Here is a 27,307-nt window from a genome sequence, read left to right on the forward strand (position 1 = left end):
GTTAAATATTTTTATATTCTTACGTTTAGACCACAAGTAGTGGGTCTTTGTATTCCGAAGTACGGAAATTATTGTAAAGAGAGAAAAATAAAGGGTTTTGTATACCTTTCTTGTGTATCCTGTCTACTTCCCACAGTTATTGAACATAGCTTTAGAAAGTTCTCTGTTCCGAGTCAGGTCCTTGCATATTCCCGAAGAAAGTAAGACGGAACGTTGAACCTGAGAGTGGCGCCCAGCGAAGAAGAATAACCATCGCCGAGTTTCAAGAAGAACCTGTGCTGCCTGCAGAAGCGGCTCAGAATCCAGAAATGCCAGCTGCCGCCCTGGAAAGATTTGGTTACATCGTCCAGACCACGCGCGCTTCGATGAAACCAGAAGCAACATTTAATGAAAACTCACCGGTAACCAGTTTTTTGGAAAAATTGGATGACCACTTCATGCTCTACCCCGTGCACGAATTTCAAAAAGTTACCTTAGCTATCAGCGCTTTGAGGGGCCAAGCGCTTAATTGGTTCATATGTATAGGCAGAAGTCTCTTGGGTCAAGCAGCAAGTCCCACCTATACTTACGAGAATTTCAAGACTGCCCTAGTAAAAGCCTTCCCTGTCGTAAGGGATCGTGCGAAACTAGAAACGGAACTTTTCAGCATATATCAGCAAAGAATCGAAAATCTCTCAAGCTGTATTTTAAGAAAAATTCACGTCTTCAAAATCTTGTTAGGAAACCGTCCGGATCCTGAGATAATTCAAGTGATTTTGCCGAGGTTACTGCCCCAAGTGCAAGACTTTATTGAATTAAGAAATCCGACTACACTGGAAAAGTTATTTTATGCTAGCAATCCAGTTTGAAAGTAGAAGAACGGCGGACATTGAAAGAAGACGCCATTATCAAGAGCGAAACCAATTTGGTGCGCCAAGACTACAGCAAACTGAAGCACACGGCTACGGAAGCAAAGCGAATCAGTGGGCAAGGAAACCCGAGCATTCAAAAACAGCCGGCGAACGTCCACAGTTCAATAGCAATCCAGGAAAAAAGTCTCAAGGCCAGTGGAAAAAGAAGAAAAGCACGGAAATGAAAAATAATTTAAACTAAAACGAATTTCTGCTGACGGGAGGGTGCGGAAATCCGAAGGCCACGAAAACCCCTCTTCCTTCAAGTTAAATACAGTAATGGTGAAAAATTTGACTCTTCCGAAGATTGAAGTGTTGGTGAATAATATCCCAGCCACCGCACTCCTGGATACAGGCGCGCAGTGTTCCTGTGTGGCAGAAGATTTTTTTAGGAAGTATTTTCGTAAATATCGTATATATAATTCGGATAATACGACAGTGTTAGCTGCGCAAGGAGAAAGATGTAAGTGTATAGGTAAATTACCGCTGTATGTCCGTATCAAGGACGAACAAGTAAAGGTTATGTTTTTCATAGTAAAGAATCTGCAAGCACATATTATCTTAGGAATAGATTTTCTTTCAGAGGCACAAGCAACACTAGATTTTTAAGAAGCGTCCCTTAAGCTGACAATGAAACCAGTTCGTGAAGAAAAGGCTGAACCGCCGATATTAAACCTTGACCACCTGCCTAATGAAGAGCAACGAAGAATCCGACAAGTGGTAAGTGAATTTGTTTCGTTATTTAGTGATATTCCAGGATTTACTCAGGTTACTAACCATAGTATTGACACCGGAGATTCAATGCCAGTTCGCCACAAAGCATACCGGTATGATAAGAATAAGGAAAAAATTATAGAATGGCATATCACCGATAAGCTACGTAAAAAGATCATAACGCCCCATCTCAAGTAGTTATGCTAGCCCGGTGGTTTTATGTAAGAAAAATAATGACTATCCATTGACACATCCAAAAAGGTGGAGATTCGCAATTGACTACCGTAAATTAAACTCCATAACTAAATATCCGGTATATCCGTTACCTATTATTGAAGAAATTCTAAGGAACATAACATCCACCAAATATATGACGACTTTAGACTTAACGACTGGTTATTTTCAAATAGGGGTTAGGCCTGAGGACGTGCCTAAGACTGCTTTTATAACCACGTCTGGCACTTATGCATTTCTGCGTATGCCGTTTGGCCTTTCAGGGGCACCGGCAACATTTCAGCGATATATGGACATTGTGTTAAGGCCTGTTCATGGAAAGTCCACATTTATCTATTTAGAGGATATCATTATTACTAGTGATAATCTCGACCAACATGTACAGGATTTAAGACAGGTGTTTTCTTTATTAAATGAAGCCGGTCTAAAAGTTAATGTCGAAAAGTGCAAATTTGCAGCCCCTCAATTAAAATATTTAGGTTACAAAATATCTCAGAAAGGAATAGAGACAGACGAATCAAAAATAATCGCTGTACAAAAGTATCCGACTCCAAACACGGCGAAGAAGCTCTCTTCTTTTCTAGGACTTTGTTCATATTATAGGTTCTTTATAAAAGATTTTGCAGCTATTGCTGAACCATTGTTAAAATTAAAAAGGAAAAAGGCGAGATTCTAGTGGACGGCCGAAGCCAAGAGTTCTTTCGAAAAATTAAAACAAGCATTAACGCAAGCCCCTCTGTTGAAATTTCCTGAAAAGGATGAGAATTTAGAAATTTCAGCGGATGCTTCGGATTATGCGGTAGGAGCGCTACTTTCGCAAAATCAGCAGCCCGTGGCATTTTTTAGCCGAACTTTAAATCAAACACAAAGAAATTATTCCGCGACCGAGAGAGAGGCACTTGCAGTTCTGTTAGTAGTGCAAAATTTCCGAGTCTATTTTGGGAAGGCGCCAATAACAGTGTACACTGATCATGCGGCGGTAACTAGATTGTACTCAGGGAAAAACTTATCCCCAAGGTTAATAAGATGGGCACTCAAGCTACAAGAATATAATCTGGTAATCAACATACCCCCGGAAAGGAAAATATCGTAGCAGATGCCCTATCCAGAATTAAAATAGATGAAGAAGGTAATACTGTAAAGGTGGCAATGCTCACAGCATGTACAATAAATTCCCGAGAAACTGTAATACCCGAACTGGGTAAGGATCCTGAGTTTGGAAGCATTTATGAGTATTTAAAGGATCCTGAAAATTTTAGCCACCAAGATATTGTGGCGATAAGAAATAGGGCGGCCCATTACGAACTAATAGATGGTCTATTAATTTATACAAAAACTACGAATTCGGCCATCGAATTTCGACCTGTTATCCCAGCTAGTCTTAGATTAAATATCCTGTAGGAGCTCCATGACAGCCTTTTAGCTTCTCATGCTGGTATTCGAAAACCTATCCAACGCGTACGCGAGGCAGTCTATTTTCCTGAACTGCAAAAGTTAACAAGGGCGTATGTCCAGTCCTGCCCAACATGTCAAGCAGTTAATTATATTAATTTCCGCCCGGCCGAGTTTCTAAATAGTATTAAATCCGAATTTCCAAATGAAATAATTGGCATCGATTAATTGGGCCCTTTCCCAAAAAGTCAGTTAAATAAAAGTCGCTATCTCCTTGTTATGGTTGATCATTTTAGTAAGTGGACCGAAATTTTTCCCTTAAAACGAGCCTCCGCGAAATTAGTTACTGATTCTATTTTAAATAAATATATTTTAAAATACGGAGCGCCCCTAAAAGTTATATCGGATAATGGTCCTCAATTTGTAAGTAATGTATTTGAAGACATGTGCCAAAAACTGGGCATACGTCATTTAAAAATGGTCCCGTATCGGCCGCAATCAAATATAGCGGAACTGGTGAATAGAAATATAGTGAAAATTATCCGTAGTTATGTTAATTTTCATAAAAGCTGGGATAACTATGTCAATGAATTTGCTTTCGCCCTTAGGACCGCAAAACATGATACAACGGGCAAAACTCCTGCTGAGTTATTTTTAGGCAGAAAGATTATAACGCCGTTAGATAAATTATTTTATGTGCAACAAAGAGCCCCAGAATTTAAAATGGGTGATATAGAAAAACTAATTAAAGAAGCAAAAAAGAATACTGAAGTAGCACAGAGAAAACAAAAGCTGTATTATGACTTGGAACGACGGGGAGTAACTTATAAAGTAGGGGATGAAGTGTTAAAAATTAAGCATTCACTTTCTTCAGCACCAGAAGATAAAACTGCCAAATTTTTTCCACGATTTGAAGGACCATATGTCATAGACAAAATAACTCACGCTGTAGTAGTGTTAAAAGCCAGGAATGGTGAAACCTGCTCCGCAAACATTGATCAAATCAAACCCTACTATGATCGTAATAAAATGCAAATATTTACAGATCTTTTGCAGGATCCGGCACGGCAGACACGGCGGGCGCAAGCTCCAGAGGTGGAACAACGACAAGGGCAAGCCATTAAGAGGCAGGAGCAAGTGAAAGGAAAGTTTCCCCGCGGGAAAATTAAAGGTAACAAGAAAAACCGTCCAGAAAAGAGAGCTCACGAACACCCCCAGAATGAAGAAGGGAGAAGGACGACGTATGCAAAGAGAGCCAGGAGAAATGACGGCAACTATAATCCGGCTCTAAAACGGAAGATCTACTCATCCGACAGGACTCTCCGCAGCAAATGTCGCCGAACTGCGGAAGGGCCACCAGCGGCGAAGGAAAAGTTACAAGGAAAATTTGAACGGCCAGCAACGAGGTCCAAGCAGGAACGCGAAAGGATTCTCCCGGTTCCGCCAAGACCAGCTGCCATCAAACGTCCAAGACCACAGGCAGCGGCGAAAAAGATAGTATTCAAGGGTGACCGAACTGGAGAAAAAGGAAAGCTTCTAGAGGAAGGCTCTGAAGGGCGAGCCCGCACAAGAAGGAGGATAAAACAAACGAGAATCTGCGCTACCTTCCAGGACTGGGCTCAGAAAAGAATGTCCGAATATAACAAAGATAAGTAAAATTTTATGTTACTTTGCAAACGTAAGTTAATCTTTCATTCTTACTGCAAGTGGCAGATTTCAAGAAGTTTTACGTCATGCGAGGTCTACCTTTATCGCCAAAAAGGCGAGAAATGAGTTGTTACCGATTTTGGTATTATGTTTTTCAATTACTCGCGCGTAAAACAAAAGTTGATGTATAATAGGAATATGTAAAGACTTAAGTATTGTAAAAGTTATTGTATAAATTTTATTCAAAACATTCTGGCAAGAAAGAAGTTTTAGTCTGACAGACTTTTTGAAATGTAGTATTTCAATGTAGAAGAATTAGCACTTGATTTGAAAAGAATAGAAGTTAACAATGTACTACTAATGTATGTTTTCAAATGCGTAAAATTAACGGCATGTTAATATGTTCTTATATACAATGTGGACTGTTATTTTAAATGTTAAGAAATACTGTGATATGGTAAAAGTGAAAGTAATGTTAAAAATTTTTTTTATTCGTGTTACTGTAAAAAGACCAAATCATGGTGAATATGTGTTAAAGGTTGAATGAATGTTGTTAGGCTCTCTGACGCTACACTTCAGAGTTAGCCACTTTCAGAATAGTACCTCAGGGTTTAGAGTTGAAGTTAGGGTGTGTTACGAGGTCTTGGTATGTTGAATTTTTAACACGTTAGTGTTTTGATTGTAGGAGGAAGTGTTGAACACGTATACATAAACACATTCGTGTTTGGTGTTCTTTTACAACACATGTCAGAGAGCACGGGGAGAGATAATTAAAATAGTCATGAATGAAATAAGAATGTTAAGAGAAATATAAATATGCATGTTACTTGCCATTTCATTGTGTAACATTTCATTAAACTAGTTTTCCTTCCAGATCTCTGGAAGGAACCAGATTTGAATAAAAGCTCCTGTTTAGATGCAGTACAGATGAAAAATTGCGTGTCCTTGGAGCTGCTATTGTAAAAACAAATTTCTTTTTTTTTTTTAATTTCTAGTTTCTAGTGAGAAATGTTTGTAAAAGATTGGCCTCGCGTTAGATTCTAGCGCTAAATGTTTTCAACAAGGTCGTTTTAGACCTCAGTTTAAAACTAATTAACACTGGCGGGAAGTATGTAAGGATCTTAAGTTTTACTAACGTTTATTTTATTTTAAATCTTTACTATCACTTCTTATTTTCTACTTCCGGCCAGAATTAAAAGCGTTAACTTATTTATGCAAAATTTGTCTGGCGAACTCCAAGTACTTAAGTTGTGGCTTTTTGCCAAGCGAGAGAGAGGATGGAGTTAGTCGAAGCAGGCCGCTTACCTTAGAAGTTTTACTCAGTTGCTGGTTGGCTTCCAGGCCAGAGGTTTAATCCTCGTGATAATTTTTAAACGTATTGTAGTGTTAACAGTTCTCTGTACTACATACGGCTTCCTGTTAATATAAGGCCAATCTTCCATGTTTATTATTCCAAAGTTAAGTTAGAGTTTAGTTTAATATTTTTATATTCTTACGTTTAGACCACAAGTAGTGGGTCTTTGTATTCCGAAGTACGGAAATTATTGTAAAGAGAGAAAAACAAAGGGTTTTGTATACCCTTCTTGTGTATCCTGTCTACTTCCCACAGTTATTGAACATAGATTTAGTAAGCTCTCTGTTCCGAGTCAGGTCCTTGCATGTTCCCGAAAAAAGTAAGACAGAACATTGAACCTGATACCGTCACCAATATAAGAAGTATATTTTACACCTCTTTTTTCCATGGAACATGAAAAATTGTTTATCTTTCCATTCATTTCCATTTTTCCTGAAGAACCAGCATTATTCCCCAAACAGGCCTTTTGTTCACTTACGCCATTTCCTAGAAATGACTCGCAACCTTTGTAATATAAAGACAGTATTTCTGTATCGATTACTGTGTTGCTTTCTGACCCTATTACGGAACAGACTCCAACCAAAGACGTATGTCCTCGAGTCTTCCATGTACCGTCTCCACTTACAGTCACATTTAACGACGAATTTGAAAGAACGATGTGCAATCACAGGAGGGAGATCCATAACGCAGCAGAATTTCTGCATAGCAGCTTTCCCTTGACCAAGAGTTCGCATTGCATACGTAAATCTTCTGTTTAGCTCTGATATATTTTTTCGGACACCCATCATATTAGAGTTTCTGAAAGTTCTTTTACATGAACACTTTGAGCATAGTAACTCAAATTTTGAGCTTAAACCATGATGAAATAGTTCACTTAAATGAACATTACAAATTTTACAACATAAATTATTTTCAATAAATTGAAATAGGATATCCAAATCAAATAGTCTATAACCACTAAAATTAGGCTCTAAAGTTATCTTTATCTCTTGGTGGCAAAACAGTGTCACTATTTAATTTTTTAAACGAAAAACTGACACCACACTTCTTATTCATTGTATCATTATGCTGATTTGCCTGGAACTTTCATTTCTTTGGTCGATGAATATAAGATCTTTTATTTTTTACATCTTCCTCACAATTTTCCATAATTATCAGGTGATAAAAATACTAAACAAGAACTGCAATGTTATAATAAAAACACCTTCAAAAAAGTCAAAAAAAATTTAGAAATCGCAAAAGAGCTTGTAAACAATCACGTTTCACGCAAATCCAAAGCTGGAGTAAGATTTCAACACATGCCTATGTTAGAATAGTGCTATGTGTAAATCTAATATATTCCGAAGTCGCGCTTTCGAGACATGAAAAACGCAGTTTGAATTTTGTCAATCGGCCCAGTAGAACGGGATATATAGCACAGTCCTCCCCTTTTTTTTTTTAGCTTGATAGCACATCAGCACTGTTTTTCCACCATCTCAAAATAAATTATGAAGATTTGTGCTTATGCAACTAGTTGAATTTCAACAGAAATACACGTTCATATGAAAACGTTGAAGCTCTTTTAAAGGGCCGGTTTTATACCTTTATGCAAATGTAATTCTACCGCATATAGCAGTACTTCCCTGTTGGCTGAATTACTTTCACACTGAGTCTTCCGATGAGAATTTTCCTAATTAAATACCAAAGGATGAATGATTATAAATCTACTATCTTAACGATCGTTTCACTCAAAATCAAATATTCGAAAAGTGAGCAGAAAGGCAAAATAGACAATAGCTAAACATGGGAACATTGAATGTGAATAGCACTTTATTGTTGGTCTGCTGCCTTTTACCAGCTAAGATAGTACTTGCCAGAAACCGTAGATTATCCAACTGTGGGCATAGTGGTAAGAAGTCCTTTACTGAGTTCTCCAGCCGAGTAAACGTAAATGCGATTAACCTCTCGAAGCCGGCTGGTACAGCAGTTGTACAAGGAGAATGACTTTCTCAGACGCCGGCATTGGTACAACTGTCGTACCATCCATGCCCTCCCCATTTTAGAGAATCGCCTATCTGTAGATCTTTGGGTGGTCCATTGTCGCTGCTCAGAGTAGCCGCTGGCTACGCATTATTTCCCTCTTCTTATCAGTTTAGCTACATTTTGGCAAAAACGGCAGGTTTCGTCTCTCGCCAATATACTTGAAAATTAAATAGAGGCCATCTCCTTCTCAATCTGTCTGATAATTTTAATGCTATTTTTTTTTTAGTACTGACTTTTGCTATGATTAAAACGTCAGCGATTTTGCACGCTCTTGAAGCTTACCATATTTAATGTTCTTTAATCATAACAAATAAGAATAGATTAATATTTTAGATTTAATGCCCTTCTAGAAAATATTTAAAACCGTTTTTATCGTTTACTCGTTTACTTCCTTTTCATACTTATGAATAATAAGATTTTATTTTGACATTGTTTTGTGGAGTGCATAAAACCCTTAAGAACTGTCAACTCTTTCAAAGTGCTTCTATTATGCAGGCAATTTTGTCTGATTTATCAGGAGATAAATAAGAGACAATTGTATGCATAATAGTTTTTCTGATTTTCATTCATTCAGTGATTGCTTTCAATGATTTTCATTGATTGTAAATTAAATAAAATCAATTTATCTTTACACCCTCTTTTAGGATGAGATCTGCCAAAAAATATTTAAATATCAGTAAAACTCACGTTACTTCTAAACTGAATCAAAACATCAGTTAAATGTTATAAAATTTTGGCCAGTTTTATTTGCTGAAATTCTTATACTCTTCAAGAGATAGAGAGAATTCAGACAAGTTGATAAAAAAAATATCTTAAAAAAGTTGTTATTTTGTCTGTAATAAGGTGTATGTCAACTTACTACTAAATGTATGAAAATTAGGATTGGATTACGGAAAAGCACGCGAACGCTATCTGCTTAAGGGAATGGATGCTTTCGTGTAAACCTTTTTAAGAGAAAATTGCTCGCATTTACATTCCTGGTGGAAAACTCCACATGTAATCAACCCGTTCTTCGGTATTGATTGGATTAATTTGTTCGCTTACTGAATTACATCATAGCACCTAACGATTACCTGTATAAGCGGAGTTATGTCTTCGCGGAGGACTTTCTAAGAGAAGCTGGCTTGCATTTACGTTACACAAAAACCATGAATCCAACTATTTATCCGGGATTCAAATCCAAGCGAGCTATAAGTGTTCAGCCACCTTTACCGCTTTACTGAAGAGCAGGTAAAAATATTGATAAAGGAAAAGTATTGAATTAACCGGTTTCATTTACTAACCTATATTTCTCAATCGACAGTACATAAATTACGCATATGAGGGGGATTATTTGTGAATAAATAAACTGTATTGCACTTTTATCCACTATGTCATATTACAATGGAATTATTGCATTTCAAAGTTATTTCTCATGAATTAATTTTGCTCTTCATTATTTCTGATATTTTCAAAGAGAAAATTCCACACTTTAAATAAAAATATACACGAGAAGATACTTTATGCAAAATTTGGCGTAAACGGTTTTCTTAGGATTGGAAACTTCTTAGGTTTCTTAGGATTTTGCTTTGAAAATATTGCAGGGTAATCGTTTTCATTACTGGAAGAAATATAAAAAACAAATTTACTACATGGTATCAACAGCCAATATTTCCTTATTCTTTTGAAAACGTGAAAGATTACTCTTTCTAAAATAAATTAGAAAATATATTATGTGCAAATAGAATATTCGTTGAAAATGAAATAGACTTCAACTTTTGGATATAACGATAGTTTTAGACGAAATTTCTACCTATGGAAAGAAATTGACGTATAATTAATTTTTCATGAACATTTAAAACTGTTCTCAAAATTCTTTTGATGATTGCATGTATAAGTCACGAATTTGTTTCTCGGCTAACATAAACAAAAGCCAATTTTACAAAGAAAAATTCTCGTTAAAGATATACCTTCTTTGCCTGATAGTCCAATGTAATATTTGTTAAAATTAATTATTAAACGCAACCAATGTATCTTGGATTTTGATTTTTATATTATAATAACAAAATTATCGATAAAAGCAGATTTAAATCTCTGTTATTGTTATGTAAAGCTTTATTATTGCTGTAAGTTCATCTCAAAATCTAATTGTATTGAATCTCATTCTAATCATCTAATGGTAATAAATATTATTATTATTATTTCATTAAATTAGTCATTACCATTATTTTATTAATGAAAATATGTTATTAAAAATCGCATTCCGGCCTGCAGACTTACAGATCTAGTCTGTATTTACTATATTTTGTTAAATTTTGTTCTCTCTTTCTAATTTCTAATACGAAAATACGCGAATATAAATGAAGAGTGAAAACTAAGTTAAAAAATTCACAAATTATTTACGAGATTGATTAGAAATAATGAGTGAAATATAAACATTGCATACATTTTGTTCTAAATAAAATGTGCACTGGATATACATCCAGTACTGCACATTTATTTATGCACTATTTATTTAGAATTTTGCTTTCATTTAAATTTGAAAGCAAAATAATCATCGAAAAAATTGCAAATCTAGCAACTCCTCTACTATGGGACGTAGGCGTCCGACAAACATGTAAATTTTACTTCATCCATGGAGGGGAACTAACGACATTTCTCATTAGGAAAATGTCAAAGAGGGGGCAAAACTGTTTCGGATCGCGCTGGTCTGAAAGCTATAATATGAGAATTGCGGCCCGGTTTTAGAAGGTTAAGAGGGTAATGCTTGAGAACCTATTGTAATAATTTTGTGGAAACATTTATTTGGAAGAACGTTTATAAAAGTATAAAAAACATTACAATGAGAGAGAAAATATAAATTCAGGTTTTAGTCAAATTATCTGTATATGAAACGTCGAAATGGTAATATGAGGAGTATTTTATTCATTTGTGTAAGCATTTTATTTACTTGCATACCAACAAGTTCTCACGAAAAGTCTGCATAGATTTATTACCTAATTATTGGCACTTCTTGCAGACGCAAATGAGATCTAATCAGAAAATAATCAAGCATCTGAATCAGTCAATCATCAACACGCACATTCTAAATCAGATTTCTGAATTACTTTCTTGAAGCGTTTACGGTCCAAATAAAACTGAAGAAACATTTTAAACACAAAACAAAGCAGCAGAAGTGTGAGAAGTATATATTACTATAAAGCCAACACTCTGTCAGTTAAAGACAAAGTAGTTTGATTAAATAAACAAGGTGAACAGAGACACAGTTGTAGCCGTTTGTAATTTTAAAGTACATAAAGCGCAGGAGTATATGAGAAAACTAGTGAGTAGCACATTGGTTACAATTTTTATTATAAACATGCTGAAACTGTGAATAAAATTTCAAGCATCGGTGGCATCATCGAATGGAGACATGCTTCAGTGTCAGATGTATTTCATTAAAAGATATGAAATATTTTTAAATGTTTAAGAACACAGTTTCTGAAGTACTTGACAGCTCACCCTGTATAAGCTTCATTCCTTTGTTTAAACGTCGGTAAAGAGTTATCACAGATTTTCTTAAAAATTATCGGTGATCAATACTGGTATTGATCAATCATAACGACAATAACATACATTGTTATGGAAAGAGAGAAAGTACTTGTGAGGCTTTCTGAAAGACCGAGTCTCAGTTTTAATATTTTAATATTAATCTTTACAAGTCTGACCTAACTGACACTACTGAAATAGTTACGAAAAATTGATTCCCACTGTTAAAAAATTGATCTGCATTTTTTTTTCGTAAATTTTATTTTTTTAAACAACATGTCTGTAATCAATGTGCGCACCGCTTTGATGCTGGAAAAACACTAAAATTTGAATCATCGTTGTACAAGCTAAAAAGAAAAACAATATTTAATTGTGAGAATAAAATATTCTAACGACTATAATGATAAGTCAAGAATAAAATCAAATCTGTAGCTGCAAGCCTTTTTTAGCGTTATGGTGGTTAGGGAAAACTGAGTGCGATACCGAAGGGCTCGAGTTCGAATCCCGGAGAAGGCATGGATGTAAAATTGTCTGTCCCTTCATAGGAGGCAATGATGGCCCGCTTACTAGGCGCCTCCATGATAAAGAGACTACCGATCTGGTCTTAGGGCAGGACGATGCCGACATAGGCAAGTGCCAACCATAAGAAAAAAAAATTGATTGTAATCTTATTCAAAAATTCCTAATTATAAGACGCAAATTTTTAGACACCTTTCTCATGTTCGTTTTTAATGGTAATCAAACTAATATGAAAGTGGACTGAAAAGTCATTTTTAAATGAACCCCATAATCTTATACGTCTCTGTACATTTGCATAAATCCATAATGGGCCAGGTATTATTTTGTTGAAGGACAAGAGTCTAAATGGAACGATTACTTCGCTTGCTTGCGAGTGAATTCTAGGAGGTCCGACGAAGACATCGCGGACGAAAACGTAGCGGAGAAAACAACGTAAGACGGAAACTTCGTTGTAGAAAACATGTGGGAGAAAAGAAGGCAGGAAAACATATCGTAAGTCTAAAACATCATCGAAAAAATCAATCGTGGTACAAAACATCGACGAAGAACAGAAAGCGGTTCCAAAACTTCGCAGTTTAAAAATATCGTCGTGGAAAATATATTCCTATAAAAGAGAGTAAATAAAATAATCGCATGACGATTATTCTGCAGATATATCTTTTCTACTTTTAAAAGGTGCTGGTGCGTATTCGAGTAATGAATTCTAGGTGCGAGTAAGAATGAGGAATATTTTTACCTCTATATTTCGTATATTTCCTTTCATTAATAATTTTTTGCTAAAAATCCAAGAAGGAACTCTTGCATTGAAAAGTTGAAAGGAAGTAGAAAATTAATGATACGTATGGGAGTACTACGCAGTTTTTTATTTTTTATTTTAAGAGAATTTTAAATTTATTTACTTAACTATTAAACGTTGTTATTTAATTAAGTCATTTCATAAAGTTGTATTGGCAGTTCTTCATGAACAATATATTTTTAAAAAATTAAAAAAGGGAAAAGGAGCATTTACTTTAGATTAAATGTATTTAAAAGTTTTATGCATGTCTGAAATTTCTAATATTATGTTCTTTGAATAAAATTAAGACTTCTTTTGTTCTTTTTCCTTCAGCTTCTTCAAAGTAATCCTTTTATATAAGTATCCTTTGCATGTTGCGATTCGTTAGTTGTGATGACACAAGTCAGGATGAACTACGTAATATTTCAGTACCGTATTTATATTTATTGGATTATTGGAAGAGCCCGTTAGGGCTCTTTTCCTAAGGGGAGGGAAGCGTTTGGGGAGGACTTTCTCAGGAAAAGTTTCGTACGCACATTACACATTAGAAAAACCACAAAATTCTCAAGCAGCGTGTTTTTGTGCTGGGTCTAGCTACCAGCGTTCAACGACTTTACCTCTGGACCACTGCAGCCAGATAGAATTATTAACGGAATAGATTATTAACGGAAATGCATTCATTTTCACACTATTTTTTGAGAAAGATCAAATTTAAATTTAGATCTAGAAAATGTAAAGGCAGAATTTTACAAAAAGAAAATATAGGTACAATAAATCCTCTTGTCGATTACCATCCTAAGATGACCGATGTTTCTGAGAAAATAAGTAAATAAATGATTCTAAAATATGGTTAAGCTTTTGTGTCTCAGTGTGCCACTACATGGAACACCCAAATTGAATCGCTACGAAAGCCTCTAAATTCAACCGTAAATAGATAAAAATGCTTTTATAATATACTTTGAACTTTTCTTTTTAAACCGTAGATAGCAGCATATCACAAGCAGACATAACTTTAATTTATTATGTGTTATTAAAATCCATTTTTTTCAAGTAATTTTCTCTATTTTTTAATGATATAAAAATTTTATTTGGAGAAAAAATAGGCATAATTTTGCTGGCTGTACTCCAAATTATTTTTTTAATCTGTCATACAAAAATCATACGCAGAATCATTGAATAAAACTAGGTGTTCCATTAGCGGGAACACTGCGCCTTTAGCAATCTCATGCTCTTACTAATCAGAACATCTGTGTTCTTAGGAGAGAACATCCGTTGTGTTCGTTTTCTGTTTCCGTTGATTTTTTTTGGGGAGAGAATGAATTAAAACAAAGCAGCATTGAGGGGCGAGGTGGTTTTTGGGTTATGAAAGCATTAATATTGGCATCTCGAAATTTTTGGGGGTAGTTTTTAGGCGGGAATTTCATTAGTAGCTTGACTCATCTTTACTTAGACCTACGCGAATTTTTTGCTGTCATTTTAGTCTCATTCCCGTTTATTTTCAATAATTGTGTAGATATTTTTCGTGTATCTATATATTATAAGCTTATTTTTCTTTTTGTTAATATTAATCGTAGTTAATTATTTTAATCTTAGTTGGTTTGTGCTTCCATCAAAAAGGTGTGACTTGCTTTGAACAATTTCACGAAGATAAGAAATAGGAAAATTTATAAACATTTTTGTATATAGGACTTGTGTATATAGATATGTACCTCATTTATCCGTATATATTCAAGAATATTGTGTATATCCAGGAAACCATGTATACAGCCATAATACAGAGGTTTTTCATTCTTATGCAAACGCTTCTACTCATTTTCGTGCTTCACTGCAATGCTCGCTTAGTCGCACTTTTAAAAGCTCTGGCGGCGCAGTGTTCCACCTCATGGAACACCCACAGAATTAAAACGGTAAGTGCAATTTTTACAACATTTTACCTGTATACTTATTTAGGACAAAATAGACTGAATACAACGTTTCTTGCTGAAATTCCGACTTTAACGTACAGTGCGCCGCAAAGGATTAAATATTTTAGTTCTATGTTACGCAAATTGTATTTCTCTCTGTGTACCGAGGAGAGGCGCAGACACAAATTTGTTAGGATCGCAAAGCTCGGGTTTAGAGCTTTTAAGTTGCGGTGAGTTTCAACTAAGCAGAGGTTCTCCTGAGTTTACTTGGTGAGCCGCTACTGAAGTCGGAGGTTTCAAAGAGTTCTTCGCCGTTCCTCAGCCAACTTAATGTTTGAAAGCCAATAAAGTAGTTTCGGTCAACATTATGACTCTGAGGTTTCTTGGGTTCTACACTGAGGGAACATCAAGTGAATTTACAGTCCATTACTTTTGAAAGACGGGACATAGAGTTTTCAAACACAATTTATTCGAAAATGTTTTAGTTATTGCTTGAACTTTTAGAACGAAGTTCTCAGCGAACCACTTTTTTTTACGACCACTTCTTAAAAGTATAGCTGTGGAATTCTGGTACTAATTCTCATCTTTTTAAGATTTCCCATTTAGGGAATATTTTATTACTGCATTTTACAATATAAAGGAAGTATTATAATCACGAAAATTTTCAAGTATCACATTTTAGTGGAAATATCCATTTTGTCCATATCTGAATCCATTTGGATTATTTTTGTGCGACATCTCATACGGACAGAATAAAGACTTCTTCCTTTTCATAGTATATTTTATAATGCATTCAAAAGGGATTTTTTCGTGTTCTCTGTATGTATGTAGATATAATATATGTGTGTATGTATCTCGCATAACTCAAAAACGATTAGCCGAAGAATATTGAAATTTTCTAAAGAGTAGGCTTGCTTCTCTCTTTATATTGCAGGTTAGCTGTACCAACCGTATATGTATATGCTCACGTATATGTACACCAACATCCTTTATCCGGCTTAAAAGTCCCTACACGACCTTTATTTTTGCAATCGTTGCTTGTAGTAATATACTTCCAGTTATCGAAATGTTTTTAAATCACGAAAATATTCATGTTTTGGCGATGTCGAATAATTAAAAAAATTCTTTTTTGACAAATAAGTAAATCCAAATTTTGATACAGTCTCGCGGTTCGCATACTTACATTTGGGAACGTTTCATACTTGTTATCTATATAGTATATAAAGAAGAAAGTTTGTGTGTTTGTCCTCTCATAACTCGGTCACTACTATAGCTATCACCACCAAACTTTCTACAATTAGGTCGACGTCACTTTTCTCCAAAAAAAAAAAAAAAAAGTAGCTAAAATCAGAGCTATAAATTAAAAACTCGGAAAAACGATAATTTTTCTCATTTTCCGAGTGGCAACAGTCTCGCAAGCTGGAGACGAAAATCTGCTTTATTTCGAAAGTTGTTACCATTGCTCTCTTTCAAATCCTAGAGTTTGTTAAAATACGAAAATAGATAAAAGATGAAATAAAAATAGCTTTCCCAAACATTAAATACGTTATTCCCGATTCCGAAAATTCGAGGGAAGCCATTTCGACTATTCTCATCTTAACCACTTTCATGAGCCAAAATACTAATTAAAAATTGTGAAAGTTCTAATATTCGCACTCATTTTTCCTAGTGGTAACAGGCTCGGGCGTTGGAGATAGAATTGTTTTATTTCGAAAAGTGTTGCTACTGCTCGCGTGCAAATCGTACATTTTGTTAATAAAAAAATTTGTAAATTTTACATAACCTATATATATAAAGAAGAATGTCTGTTTGTGTGTTTGTTTGTTTGTTTGCGTTATTGATTTCTCATCAATTATGATAAATATTTTGCGACATTGAATCGACTAAAGTTGAATATAGGTGAAATATTGGATGGAACTTGAGCTGTTATGGCCATTTGATTAGAAAGACGAAAATCACTAAAAGCTGAGTGACATTGCTTCTGATACAATGAGAGAGAATTATATTTTTCTATCGAAATTTTTTATGTGGGGTTGCATATCGCACCAGACTGAAAAATGTATAACTATGAATCGTATTTTTTGCATCGTTAGAGAAGGATTACAACGGTATCGTTCTCTCTGTTGTTAGATACATTGCTTTCAATCTAACTTAATTGACATCGGGTACTTCCGCTAATAAAGAAATAAAATAAGAAAAAATTCATAAACGCACGACCAAAATTGTGCAGTATACGTAATTTCAAAATCAGCAACTTTCTTTTAGGAATCGGGTATTCAAGTTTGAAAAAGCAATTCGAAGAAATAAATTTAAATGATCAGCAGCAAAAAGTGTGTATATTTTAGTAGGCCTTATAAGGAAATTCACATAACTTATAAGGAACAACACATAAGGCCTTACAAGGCCTTATGTGTTGTTCGCCTGAGATTTTTGATTTTAGTAAGCACATAATTTTTCGATTTTTTTCATTCGAAAAAATATGCGTCTGTTTCTCGTACTTTTCTAATATACAGTGAATTATTTCATAAGGGCATTACGCGGAAGTTTCTAATTATTAGTTTATATATAGTATATAGACATTGTCAAACATTCGTTTCCTCCAGATGTAAACCACCTGTTTCTCGACCGGGCCCAAACAGCTTTTTACATATTGTTAACTGCAAACAATCATTCGATTTACTGCATAGTTAAATGGAATGTATTCTGAGAGCTGAAAAATGTCATCTAAGCAATTTGCAATTTGATTCATTACTAGTAAACCTGAAATCAGTTTCGTTATTTTAACAAGAAAGGGCGTTTTTATGCATAGTGCTGGAAATAGATTAAAGATTTAATAAAAATTAAATTTTAGGTTCGAGTTCCATTTGACGAATATCAAAATGTTTACCTTGAAATATTAATAAAACTATTTTGAAAATAGGAATGTAATTTTTAATTATTTTAAATCTATTTACTCTAAAGCAAAATGCCGTTACATTAAATATCAGAGGCACAAGTAGAAGATATAGAACTGGATATAAATGGCTAGAAATAAGAAACAAACAGAAAAGAAAGAGAGAGATCAGAGTAAAATTATTCATGTTAAATTCAAATGGAAAGAATTTGAAAATGCTATATTTCAATAGCTAAGATTTAGTTAACTCTAACAGGGAGAAGTACCTCATATGGGCATAGTGTACATCATAAGTGAAGTGGTGAAAGCATACGGTATCGTGTTTTTACTATTTGAACACTTTCGAAGATCTGAATGATGAGTTTATATATGTCAAATACTCTATTAATTACTTATCTCTATCTATCTGTAATTATACACGTACTGTCCAGCAATGAATGCTCGATGTATAGGTCACAGCCACTACCCCACCAAAAGAGAAAACTTTCATTTATGAAACTTCCTAGTACGTCTGCCAGGGAAACGAAACAGGCTTTACATCTAACATTATCCTGCACACTTTTATGAAACATTAACATTTTGATTCGACCCTTTTGTTTTATTTTATTTTGAGTTTTGTTCAAGCAAACGTTTCGAAAATCATTCCTACTTGTAAATACCTGTTTGTTTCTTGTATGTTTGGGGCACCATTGGTCATACGGTTAGGATTGCAGAATACTGAGAGTTTTATGGAACTGATCATCCCAATTGTAATTTCCATTATTTATATACAAAAACAATATAGGAGCATGAAAAACACCAATATGGATAGTTTAATAAGACGAAACTTCAGCTCGTAAGTGCTGATAAAAAACAATGTACAATAACTAAATGTTACTGTAGGATGTTTATTAGAGCTTAAATAAAAAATATTCTGTTTTTGCTCAAACACAGGGTTAAAAATACCAAGTGGTTGACACGAAGCCACATAAATTTCATTTCACTAATTATTAATATATTATTATATCATAATATTAGTTAGCAGTGGTAAATCTAGGTATTAAAAAACCGTAAACACGAATTTTTGAAAATTTTAATATTTCTCTTTTCGCCACGTTTGAATTATCCATTTGAAATTAGGCATCAAGAAGGTGGCAAGGGGCCTTCATTTTCAAGGAATGATTTCTACCGGCAGTAATTTTACAATAATATTATAAGATTAGACATTATAAATCTGACAGCATGAATGCATTATATGAAAAAAACCAGGAATTTGCATTATTTTGCTGTAGAATGTTATACTAATTCTCGATTATCCGTGTGTGGAATAGCCGTCTTGCAATTTGGAACTAGGTACCGTTGAAGCAATTTTAAGCGACCAGCGAATATATTTTTCATTTAGTCAATTTGTCGAAATTTTAAACTTTTTAATTGCAGTTTTACATTATTTTGCTTAAAAACGAACGTGAGTAACTCATCTGAAAATCTATAAGCTGTGAGAGAAATCATATTGAATGATCTGAGCATACAGAGGAGACTAATTATATGCCTTTGGCTTTACAATCCTTGTTAGAATTTTTCCTTTTCAGAGTTGTGTTTTTGTGTTTATTGCAGCTTGTAGGATGATGAGTGAAATTGCTTGGAACTCCGTGCATTAAATAAGTGCAAACATTGGTTACAGACTTTGTTAATTAAAAAAAATTAAACTTTACAAAAAATAATGTTACAGAATACATATATTTCTTTTACATTCCGAATCAATTTTTCGTATCTAGTTGAGTCACATAAATTATGACAAACTTTGAGAAATTAATTTAAAAGAATTAATAATGAAAAAAAAGAATTTAACAAAACAATTATAACTTGGCTGTGCGAGAAATCTCACAAATACTACGTTTATGTTTCTGAACAAATGCATAATATTCCCGCCATTTCTATCTATCAATTTTATCATTTATCTCTCACACCCTTTTTTTATGAAAATCTGTGATAACACTTTACAAACATTTAAACAAATAAATGAAACTTATGCAGATTGGACTGTCAAATACCTCGAAAAATTAGTTGTTAAATTTCAAAAAATTTCAGATTTCATTACGAGATATATCTGACATCGAAACAGGTCTCAATTCGATAATGTCATGGATTTTTAGAATTATGATTACAGTTTGAAATTATCCTTATTATATGAAAAATATTAAATAAATTTGTTATATATCAGTTTCCTTGCACACTCTTGTGCTATATGTACTTTAACGTACAAAGAACGTTATAGAATAATACGTTATAGAACGTTATAGAAAGAACGTTATAGAATAGTGTTATCAATGGTTATTTAAACCAAACTGCTGTGCGTTTTTAAGGCCGAGCGGTAGCTTTCTAATTAACACGCTGAGTCCGGCGCCGAATTTGCTGTCCTTTCCGTTCAGCCGGCAGCGAGCTAAGCCTTAAAGCTAAGCCGTATTTTTGTTTAGAATGTTTCAATACATTTCATTAATGCTAAATTTGATCACATTTCATTGAGACTATATTTATTTTTTAACTTTTACTGTCGGTTCCGTGGAACGACGCCAGGCAAACCAAAATTCCAGTGTCGGTTCCCAGGGACCGACGCCGGCCACACGGAAAGTTCACTGTCGGTCCCCAGAGACCGGCGCCGCGCTCAATGTGTTAAGAAAGTTTCGGGCCGGTAAGTAAATATGTATTTAATTCAACTATATGAATTGATATGTAATCTATATATATGATTGATTGTATTTGAGTTCCATTTGGAATACTCAAAACTTAAACACAAAGAACTAGAGGCAGCAGATACATAAATCAGTTTATTGAACGCAATTTAACAGAATCGTTACAGGTGATGAGATGTGGGTAGCTCACTTCACCACAGAAAACAGCAACTCACGATTGATTGGCGTCACAGGGATCCACGCGCCGGACGATCCTCAGTCTATGCACGGAAATTGAAGTCCACGGTATTCTGGGATAGTAAAGGCATACTGCTCATTGACGTATTGGCGAGTGGTGCTCCGGTGGAAGCTGATCTTTATTGCGCTTTACTAGAGAACATCTGAAGAGCCATTCAGAACAAATGGTTTGGGATGCTCAGTGCTGGTGTTGTGGTGTCCTACGACAACATCGGACGCATACGGGGAATTCCACAAAATATATGTTGCAGACGTTTCGCTGGGAGATGTCTGACCATCCATTCTATGGCTCCGATCTTGCTGTTAAATACTTCCACGTGTTATTGCACCTGAAGACGTTCTTGTCTGGGCACACTTTCCTACAGGTGAAATGTTGCAGACAAATGTGACGGGCTGCCTTTCTTCCCAGGCGACAGACTTCTATGACACTCTAATGGAAATAGGTAACCGACGCTATGACAATTCGTATAGTTCCGATGTTTCTTATGCTGAGAAGTAGCAGAAATATAGCTGTATCTTTTGCAATAGGTTTTTGCAGGTAATAAGACTTTGTTTTTTATGGTTTACGGCAAAGTAATTTTTCGGACGACCCTCTTATTGTTTAAATAATCATTATCAAATGAATATACCTTCATCTAAATCAATATCTAACTCATTGAAATCATCATCTATATAAATTTCCTTCTAAATCCAATCAACTTCATCTGCTAATCTAAGACATCTAACTAAGCATAACTACCCAAAACACATCTTCATGTTAAACCATCATATATATATTATCATCATCATCGTCATTGAAAATATCGCCAAATTAAGATAAATCATCATAGCTCAAATCAACTAAATAAAAAGCAGTATCATCTAAATCACCACCATCAACAATATGATTCTCATTTGATCATCGTCTTCATCACCTCAACCTTCTAATTCACCATCAAAATTGTTATCTGAATAACCAAGAAAGAAATTATCAAATTATCACCAGATAATTACAAACCATCATTTAAATAATCATCATCATCGAAATCATACCTTCAGTTTGAACCGTCGTATATGTCATCATCACCATTATCATCGTCGAGATAGATAAATCATAATCTTCCAGATCATCTAAATAGAAAGCAATATCAACCAAATCATCATCTTCTTCATCCTCATTTAATCATCGTCTTCATTGTCTAAGTCCTCTAAATTATTATATAAATCACTCTCACATCATGTATAAAATCGTCATCAGTCAAAACTATGTCACCATCTAATTCATCTAAATATTTATTATCACTTAATACACATCGTCATTTTAACCATCATGTATATCGCGTCACCATGATCATCGTCAGAATAAGATAAACCATCATCACCCAAATCACATCAGTCATTCTAAACCATCCTATGTATCATCTTCATCATCATCATTGAAGTCGTCGTCAGAATAAAAAAACTTCACCTAGATACAAAGCCCGATCACCTAAAGTTTTATTATCATCCTACTCAATTATTCATACTCTTCATCACTAAACCATATACTCACGACCACCTAAATAAAAAATCAGCAGCAGTTAATCTAAATTGTCGTCGTCAAAATTCCAGTTAAATTATTCAAATCATCGTCGTTTAAATCATGACTTTTTAGTGTTTCGCTAGTGTGCCGTCAAATAGAGCCAGTTTCATTCAGGTACAGACAGAAGGATATCACCGGAAGTTCACTATCGTTGGTTCAGGTGTAGTAACGACCCGCCCTCAGGAGATGCCAGAGGCTTGGGTACGTAGCCGAAACCTATGCCATCTTAGATAACGTGACACTCGGAAGTGACGTAAGAGTTTGAATAACGTAATGTTTCAAAAAGTTTGGTTTTTGTGACAACGAAAATATTTTTTAAAGTTTCATTTCTTCCGGAAACGACGAATTGTTTTCTTTTTTTTTTAGGCAACGGCCTCTTGAACCCCTTGAAATCTTGTTTGTAATGACATTAAAAATTTCCCTTTTATCATTAAATCTGTATTTGTTTTTAATTGAGCATCTCATTATTTACTGTTTGTTCATTTCGCATAATTTTAATATAATAATAATAAGCCAAATGCAAAATGTTAATCCTTAAAGAGAAATGCGACCAGAGATATAAAGTTAAAAATTAAAAGACAAAGAATTAAATTTATATATCAAGTTTTACCAGAATAGAAAAAAAAAGAGAAAGGACTTTAAAGAATAGAATAGTTGAAGGGGTGTTGAAAGCCAAAACATTTCATAAAATGAGGATTTCTGATATTTCCATTTTCAAATTCTCTACAATTTTAGCTTTCTTAAAACACCGTTCTTTAATCTCTATGAAAATTAGGACTGTACAAAATCTAGCTTTAATTTGTCATTGAATACTTTGATAATTGAGAATTTTTACATAAAATCGCGTTTTTCCCCCAAACGTGATTTTTTATACTCGATGTAGTACCTGTTCTCAAGAACTACTGCTCACAGGTATCTGAAATTTTTATACCTTATTTACTACGCTTCCAAATATTTGCCGAAATGAGCTTTTGATTATAATCAGTGCTAAATTTTACTATGCGTAACAAAATATACTGTAAAATACTCTAAAATTTAAAATGATAAAAAAGCTCGTTTCAGGATATTCAGCTAGGTATTGTGATGTTCCTTCCTTTAGCGAACGACGTTTCCAGAACATTTTATCCGCGAGGGGCGAAAGACGGTTAAAGGAAGGGACGTAGTTACGCCGGAAAACAGAGTGGAGGCAAGCTGGTGGGAAGAACACGAGACTTGTGACTTTTGCGGTTGGACCGGCAGTCATGCCGTGTGCAAAGAGATAATTTAAGCTAAATGTATAGTAGTGGTATTTGTTTTATTGTGTATTGTTTAATAAATTAGTGGATAAAATTTGAAAGCTGATGGAGATTATTTTCCTATTATGGCGAGTGCATGAGAAATGACCGAACCCGCCTCGGAGTTGAAACGGCGCGAGGTGCAAATCGGCGCAGTCGATAGTATAAGATTGTGAAAAAGGAAATCACTAAATAGTGAAAATAATAAATAAATATGGTTGTGAAAAGTTACTGAAAGTTATAAAATGAAATTCGGTGATAGTTCACGAATGGATTTACGATGAGAGAAGATTTTTATGACGAAAGAAAATGGCGCGTTTAGGGCCATGTGTGCGAATAAATTCATCCGATTTGTGAAAGCGTGATGTGCTAAAAAGTTAACAGCCAGTGAGTGGTAAAATGGGATCATCAGTGTTCATCATCCTAGTGAAATCGTGAAAAGTTAAATCAGGGGTAATGTGAATTACCGTGTTGTAATCATGTCAAGTTACGTGCCACTGCAGTGTGCTCATGATTAAAGTTAACAGCGTCAAGTTGTGCTCTTCGTTCGATATTTTCACTATCGGGATCAAAGGTAAGTCCTTCTTAATTTATATATTAACCATATTAACTTAGAAAATTATAATTGTTTTTATGTCTGTTAATAACATGATTCGAATGTCAGGCGTTAAAGCCAGTAGACACCGAGAAAGTATATTTTATATGGAAATGAGAAATTAAGGTTCTTATTTTTATCAAGATATAGGAGATTCTTAGAGATTCTTAGAGCAAGGGAAACGATTATTGAAACATTTGAAAATAATGAAAGGAGTTATGTTTGACCACCATCGAAAGCTGAGAAATGGCTGTTCTTTTTACATCATGCTGAAGTGATTCTTAATCTCTATAAAATATCTGAAGAAGGGAAAATTATTTTGCAGAGTTTAAAAACAAAAGTTAAAAGTTTGATCGCGACTCTCGATGAAATGGATTGAAATAACAATATTATGATTAAAGACACCGTATTAAAAGAATTCGAGATTCCTCGGAAAAACCGATCGAGGCAGGCTGGTGGCGTGAATACGAGACTTGGTACTTTAGCGATTGGACCGGCAGCCATGCCGTGTGGAAAGAGATTACTTAAAACATGTTTTGCGCGCCTTATATTATGTATATAATTAAATGTATACTATAATAGTGATATTTGTTTTATTGTATATTGTGTACCGTCATGTGTAATAAATTAGAGGATAAAATTTCAAAGATAGAGATTATTTTCCTACTATGGCGAGTGCATAGACGAAGCTGCCTCGTGCTTGAAAGAGCGCGAGGTGATAGATGTACTTTGATTACGTAAAAACCTTCAAACCTGTAAGAACAGCAGATTTTCAGAAAAGGTAATCCAAAAATGGCCAATTCAACATTGTTGCTATAGGGTTTCCAACACCCCTTAATAAAAAGGAGTAAAATATTTTTAAAAAATGGCATTTATGGAAATACGAAATAGAAATATGTTTAGCTTATAAGAGTATATAATATTTCTGTAAAATAAATAAAGTGAGCATTTAAAAGCAATTTTTTAAAATAAAAAACCAAAAGGAAATATTTATAGTTTTTAAAATCAGTATTACTTTTGTAAAATGAAAGAACTTAAAATCTTTTTAAAGTAAAAATAGCGAAAAGAAAAATTTAAATTAAAGTTTCACGTTATTAAACTAAATATTGAAGAGAAAAACATTTTTGACACGAGAAAGGGAAAATAAAGGAATTTAAAAGTCAAAATTGCATTTACACAAGTTGCAACTTTGATAGAGATTCGCGTTCCCTTAAGCCTCGGGCGTCTTCCTATGACGGTCGGTTACTATTAAGCTTGTTATTGTAAACTGGCTATTCAAATTACAGTCGGTATGCGCAAAGGGGGCCTGAATCTTCATCCTGAAAAATAAACAAAATTATTGTTACACATCACATAAAAATATCAGTTAAAATGATAATTCAATTCTGAGTCACAAGCATGAGAATATTTGAGAAGGTTATATGGCATACGCAAATAACCAAAATGAAAGGTACTCGAAACGCATGTCTGTGCACTGTCTGCAAAAGTTCAGACCGGATCTTGGTCGTTTGTGGTAGGCATTGACTTGCAAGTACAAATGTGTTTTGAAAAACGTAAATGTTTGCGCTTTGGTACTTTTAAATTTAAAGTCATTTGTTTTGTAAAAATTACGAAGCCTAGCTCTTCATATGTTTCTCCGACACTCATAATTTTATGAGGAAAAAGTTTGCCTTGTTATGAAATAATTTTGAACATAAGTATCTCCGTCTGATTTCGATTGACATCAGTCAATTGTTTTGTGATTTATTTCTTATAACCAAAAGGAAAGTTTTCGAAATGAAGTCTAGGTATTGGAGGAAAGAATAATTAGTAAAATGTAGAAAACTGATACTTTTATTTTCAGCTTTTTTGAAATGAAATCATTATGCAGCGTGCCAAAAAAATTAAAAAGACTTCTCTCAAAATTTAATTTTCAACGTTCTATTTTGGAAATAAAAATACCAATTAACAATAGACAGAACTCGTCCTTGACTTTCTAAATTATTCTAGAAATCCTTGACTTCCTATAGCTGGTAAAAACCTGAAATCTCTTAGTAAATTTGTCATGGAATATGCCAGTAAATTTCAAACGTAAAAATGTGCGCCATTTGTTTTTACATAAAATTTCTCATATAAATAATTCTTGGATTAGACTTTTTTTGAAAAGTATCTTGACCCAAAACGTTTAAACTGTTTTCTTAAAACATTCGTTTGCTATTGAAAATTTTATAAATATAACTAGACTGAGTTTTGAATAAATGAAATCACAACGCATAAGCACATTGTTGGAACATTTTGTATAAGAAAACGTAATCGCATATAAATCAAGTTCTTATATCGCTTAATTACGATGCATCAGATCTTTAGTAAATAAAGAAAGCAATAAAATACACATGCTGGTTTGGCAATACCAAAAACATCATATCCCGCAACAGCTCTTCTTGATTATTTCATACCTTAGGAAACACGAGCAAATATGTCAATTGCGGAAACATTGCAGTTTGGCAAGCGATAAGGTGGTGCGCAGGAGAATTGATTATCGGGGAAAATATTTCTGCAAGGTAGGAGGTGATTTGTATTCATTCTGGATGTGGAAGAGAATGTTACTCTAGGACTTCGAGAAATAAGGAACATAATTTGGATAAGAGTGCACTTTCGACCAAAGTGAGTTTGCGGAATTAGGAGTCATGTTTCTTCTTTCTGAAGTCATTTGAAGCCGTGGTTCTGATGTCAACATCAAAGACTTAAAGATATCACATTTGATTTTAGTGAAGTGTAGTTCGTCCAGTGCTTTCTTCAGCAGTAGTTATGGCTTTCGCCGAACGAAACAAACACAATGCAAGTTTCAAATGTTACGTCATTCAGTTTGCGAAAGAAAATGGAAATCATGCAGTTTGGTTTTCGTGAATGCTTCGTACACGAGTGGAAGAGGCATAAAATTTTACAATGATTATTGCGCCAAAGAATAAATGTGTATTGCATAAAGAAGTAATGAAATAGCTTACCGTCGGCGAAAGTGTTGGAAACTGCATTGTAGAAAATCCCCATCATCACTAGAATGGATTAATTGTAACAAGAAACAGCGTACGTTTCTTTGCCTTAAAAATAGAAAAATGGAGTGCAAATGGAAGTGAAAACTCT

Source organism: Stegodyphus dumicola, chromosome 10, assembly GCF_044657685.1.
Source record: "Stegodyphus dumicola isolate Sdum_Otavi_A_Nest chromosome 10, ASM4465768v1".
Lineage (NCBI taxonomy): Eukaryota > Metazoa > Arthropoda > Arachnida > Araneae > Eresidae > Stegodyphus > Stegodyphus dumicola.